The following is a 6,000-nucleotide window of genomic DNA, read 5'->3' on the forward strand; positions in this document are numbered from 1 at the left end:
ATACGTAAATAAGAGGCGCTTATAATAGTAAAGGGAGTATAAAGCTTCTTAGGCTTCGTGAATTATTACCGCGGCTTTATAGACTACTTCTTTAATATAGCGATCCCGTTAGTAATACTCACGAAGAAAGGAGTTCTATTTATCTAGTTAGAGGAAGAAGATATAGCGTTCTCGGAACTAAAGCATAGGCTTTACGAAGCCCTAGTCTTATAATACTTCGATACCGAGCGGGAAACCTAGCTAGAGACCGACTCGTTAGGATAGGCTATAGGAGCGACCCTAACTTAGCTAGACTCGTAAGAGAATCGCCGCGCTATCGTATCTAACTCGAAAAAGCTATCGCTAGCTAAGTATAACTACGAGATCTATAATAAAGAACTCTTAGCTATTATATATAGCTTAAGAGTATAGAGGGCGGAGCTAAGAAACTACGAGTCCTTTGCGATACTTACGGACTATAAGAACCTTATATACTTCCTTACGAAGCGATAGCTTAATAAGAGGTAGGTGCGCTAAGCTATAGAGCTTTAAGAATATAATTTCTAGCTACGCTATCGCCCGGGGTATGAAACTACTACGCCCGACGCATTAAGTCGCTATAAATAAAATATACCCGCGGGAGAAAATAATCCTCGTATACTCGGCCGCTTCCGGGAGATATTTCCTAGAGGCTCTCTACTAAAGAGCCTGCTTATAAAGACACTAGGGAGTATCGAAGACGCTAGCCTTTCGCTACTCGCGGAGGGAACTAAAATCTTCTCCGCCGATAAAGCCTTAGCGAACCTCTAGGACGAAACTATCCGCTAGGATAAGGTCTACTAGATAGTATACCGAGCGGTATTATAATAAGAGCGCCGCTTCTTTACTCGCCTAAGACTTAAGGTCTAGATCGTAAAATACTAGATTAATTCTAGCTAGCGATTATTATTCCGAGATAAGATCTAGGTTCCTAGGGGCGCTCCTAAGGATAGCGTAGACGATATAGATAGGCTACGTGGTTAACTAGTATAGAAGATTCACGAGGCTCTATCGGTCGGCTACCCCGGACGGGATATTACTTACGAAGCGGTAGCGAGGAAGTTCTTCTAGCTAGGTATAACGAAGCTTATATAAAGGTTTATCGTAGTATACGATACTTACGGCCGGAACTATATTTAGAGAGAGGTAAAATAAGGCCTCCTTAAGCCCTTAACTATCCTAGAGCGACTACGTAGCGACCTTATAATAGACTTTCTTATAAGCCTACCCGAGTTAGGTTTAGATAAGGTATAGTACCTTTAGGTTATCACGGATAAGCTAACGAAAGCGGTAACGCTCGAGGCGATAAGTAATATAAATACCGAGGCGTATACATAGCGTTTCCTTACGTACTACTACCGGCACTATAGGATACCGATATCTATCGTTAGTAATAGAGGGATAAACTAGACCGGAAGATTCTAGAAGAGCCTTTACCGACTCGTAAGGGTTATATAGCGACTAAGCACCGCCTACTACCCCTAGACGGATAGGATCTCGGAGAGGAATAACTAGGAGATCTAGGCATACCTTCGTTATTATATCGATTAGGCCTAATCAAACTAGTCGGACTAACTACCCGTAGCGATATTAGCGCTTAATAGTAGGAAGAACGTTACTATAATAGTTAGCCCCTTCTTCTACGAACACGGCTAGGAACTATCAGCGATTCAGGTATTAGATACTAAGGTAAGCGAGCTACGAAGTTCCCCCGAGCTCGCTACGAGGGACTTTATCTCCCGGCTAGGAAGGGTGATAAAGTTCGTGCAAACAGCTATCGCTACCGCGTAATAACGCGCCGAGGACGCGGCTAACTTATACTAGCGACCTACCGAATGGTTCGAGGTTAGTAATAAGGTATAGCTAAAAATAGCGAATTACCGTACGGCGAGACCGAGTAAGAAGCTCGACGCCTTATATTATAAATTTAAAGTTACTAAGGTTATTAGCCCCCTAGTAGTCAAGCTTAGCGTTTCCTTTACGATCTACCTGCGTTTCTATATCGACTAATTATAGAGGGCGGGCCCGGGTCTAGTAGCCGGTTAATAGACCGACGATACCTAACCTCTTACGATCTTAATTAATAAATAATAAGAATAGCTAATTAAATATATCCTTTACGTATAAACTAAGCGGCGAGGCCGCGGGTTACGGAGGGAATACCTAGTAAAGTAAAAGGGCTATTCTAAACTAACCTAAGAGCCGCTATTAAGCGTTAAAGATATAGCCGCGCTCGATAAATTTAAGGAAATTCACAAACCCGCGGATTTTTACAACAGTCCTAGCTAGAATACGGCGAGGTTATAATAGATACGTAGGCTTTCCGCCCTAGATACGACTAATTTTACGATATTATACTTAACTTATAGATATAAAGGGGGGAGGAAGTTTATTTAAGGCCTTATAGCTATAGCTAATTAGCCGGGCTACCGTAAGGAGACTATATACTAGAATTTTTCTTAAAAAAGTAAAAAATAAAAATTAGCCCCGAGGGGTCTTTTATACCTAAACTATAACGATACTATATCTAGGCTATAGGGGCCGCTTCCTCCTCCTCGGTCTCGGGCTCCTTATTAAGAGGGCTATTACCCTCGACGATAGGAAGTTTCTAGGAAGTTAGTCGATAACTCGTAAAAAAGCCGTAGCGAACTTATAAAGTACTTATAGAACGAGCGCACTATAGCCTCGAGGCCGGTATTACTATAGGTAACGTCGGGGGCGGCCCGAGGATACCAGTATAGCGCGCGTAGCGTACGCTCGCCGGCGGTAGACCTTTTATATAGTTCCTAACCCGTTAGTATACGTTCTTTTTATAGGTATATAGCGGATTTACGTCGGACTTATCGCCCGGAATAACGCCTGCGGCTTTAGCGGTAGTAATAGCGGTAAGGAACTCTAAGGCGGTAAGGATAGCTTTAGGAACGAGCTATAGAACGTAGGCGTTAGTAATATAAGGGAGCGGCGTCTAGATTTTTTAAGAAATAGAAAACTTATAAGGATATACTCGTGCTTAATATTAGTATAATAGTAGCACTTCCTGCCACTGGAATTTACGCGAGTTAGCTAGCAAGCCGCACGGAGGTCGTAGGATAACTTACTCTTAATACTACGGTAGGGCGCGGCGGAGGGGCCGCTTATAAAGGCGCGGAGGTAGCGGGCGTATCTAGAGCGTATAAGTAAAGTCCTTATATTTACTACGTAGTCGTATATATAAGAGCTTACGGCGGCGGCCTAGGGGCGCTAGCTTCTTATTTAGCGGCGGCGAGGGTAGGGGGGGGGGACTAGGAGGACTATTCTAGCGGGTTAGTATGGTCCTTATTAGAGACTCGCACCCTAGGGCGTTATAATATATAGAGCGGGGGTGCTTAGAGCTACGAGGGCCTTTAGCGGCTCCTTTCTTACCGGAGGCTACTACGTGTATACGTTAGCTATACGTCGTTGCTTTAGCTTCGGAGTCCTTACTAAGGGCGGCGGCGGCGGCGGTAGGGGCGGTAGCGGCGATAAAGATTTAATCGTTCTACGATGTTAATAAGGCTCTTAGAGTAGCTATAGGCGGCGCGTAAGGACTACGCGCGCGTAAGTTTAACTCATAGGGGCCGGCGGGTTAATTAACTATAGCGCGCTACGTATAGGGTTAGTAGGGAGGTCGTGGAGGTATCGCGGGGCTGCCGCGAGCTATTAAAAGTATATACCGGTATCGAGAAATAAGGCTAAAAAAGAGAAAAAATAATAGGTAGGGAAGGCTATAGCCGATATTATTATAGCCGCCCTTAGATTTATCTAAGGTTAGCTTATATTACCTTTACCTTAGCCTTATTTCGCGAGGCTAACGGGTATATATATAGGACGTAACTATATCGCGCGGGGTATTACGAGAAACCGCGGATCTACCCGGAGTGCGAATTATTATATACGAAAACCTAGGATATACTCCTAGCGGTAAGGTACCCCGTAGCTATCCCCACGGGCTACCGCAGGCTGGCCTGGAGTTAGTGGGGGGGTAATGTTATGGTTCTACTAGTTGCTGGCGGCTGGGTATAAGACCCGGCCTAGTTTACCTAGGCACGTGACGCGTGCCTACGAGGACGTATAGACCTCGCATAGTCTTTATAGGAAAGGGGGACCGTAAATTCCCTCCTCTCTCTCTTTTCCTACCTTATCGTTAGATAGACTTAATCTGAGCTACCGAGTTGTTCCAACAAGGCTTAGCCCACAACAATATTAATCTCTTAATCTTCCTAGAAGCATTCCTCGGCTACGAAGGTTTTTCCCTCTGTGCGCCCTTGTGCACGTGACCTAATCGGGGCTTTATAAGCCATACCTAGCCACAGGGCTAGTGGCTTCAGCCACCCCTGATACCTGCAATAACCTTTGTAGGCAATATGTGTCTGATAGAAATAGAGGGGTAGGGTATAGGTAAATGAATTTTACGCGTAATAGGGGCTAACTTAGCTAGAATCCGGGCGGGATCCTCCCGGAACCTTATTACGACGGTTAAATTCCGGTAAAATATAGTATATAAGTAGGATTACGATAGATACGCGGGCGGAATCGGTCATAGTATAGGACTAGTATTATAGAAGCTAGTATTTTATTTCGTATTCTATTATAATAGATAGAAGAGGAATATACTAAGGTTTTTATTTAATTTTTCCTTAGGATTATATAGCTTAGATAGCCTGGCTAGCTAGCAAGAGGCACCTATAAGGGCGTATAATTTATTATTATTATTATACCTTTTTTATATAACGTAGTCCACCCCTAAGCGACGCACACCCCTAACCGACGTACTTTTCCACGCGTCGTATATTTCTATCTTATATATAGTATTCCTCTATAACTAATAATAGTAACACTCTATAAAGAAAGCCAGATCATCCTAGTAATTAAAGCTATTCGGTAAGATAAAAGACTTAGCCGCCGGAAAGCTATAGTAATCTATAAAATACCCGAAGCTACGCTCCGCTATAGGATAAACGGACGAGTACTAAAGCTCGAGTTACGTTATATAGCTTATTAATCAATAGTTACTAAAGAGTAGGTAGTTATTCGATATATATTAGACCTAGATACGCGACGATTCGCGCCCTAATACGCTAGTATTAAAGATATAGCTAATTTATTACTCGCGGGACGTAATAAAAGACACGTTAGTAAGCACTAGGCCGAGAAGTTCGTTAAGCGATAACTAGAACTTAAGATATATTTTAATCGCGTATATAACTTTTAGAGAGCCCTTTACGAAGATCTAGAGCTTATTCGCGCGTGGTTTGAGCTTATATATAATATAAAGGCGAAGTATAGTATCCACGACTACGACTTCTATAACTTTAATAAGACCGGCTTTATAATAAGCGTTATTTACGTATCTATAGTAGTAATATACGCTAATCGACGTAGAAGAGGTAAGGTAGTTTAGCCTAGTAATTAGGAATAGGCGACGGTAATTAAGTATATTAATAGCGAAGGGTGGTACCTCCTGCTATTTCTTATTATTTAAGGCGCGTACTACCTCGCTAACTAGTATATAAAGGGCGGCCTCCCACTTAACTAGGCTATTAAACTAACTTCTAATAAGTAGATAGATAATAAGACTAGCCTTAAATAGATTAAATATTTCGATAAGTATATAAAGTCTTATATAAAGGGTATATATCGGATAATTATACTTAATAAATATAAGAGCTACTAGTCGGCCTAGTTCGAAGCCTTTTATAAAGAGAATAATATTATTATTATTAGCCTACTTACTTACTTATCTTATTTAACCTAGCTATTTAATATTAAGTATTTTAGTACCTTAAAGAAAGTATATTATCACAGCTAGTCAAGAGCGGGGACCCACCCTGTACCTAGTAGTCACGTGAACTCGCGCCTGCCTTTGTATTTTATCGCGATCCCCACTGTCTTCTATTATAGCTCTTCGAGCTATGTCTTATATATAGAGCCTGCCCTACCTAAGGAGTGCCTATCCGTAGTAAT

The sequence above is a fragment of the Emericellopsis cladophorae genome (genome assembly GCF_022114955.1).
Source record: "Emericellopsis cladophorae strain MUM 19.33 chromosome Unknown NODE_73_length_82208_cov_116_845256, whole genome shotgun sequence".
Taxonomy (NCBI): Eukaryota; Fungi; Ascomycota; class Sordariomycetes; order Hypocreales; family Bionectriaceae; genus Emericellopsis; species Emericellopsis cladophorae.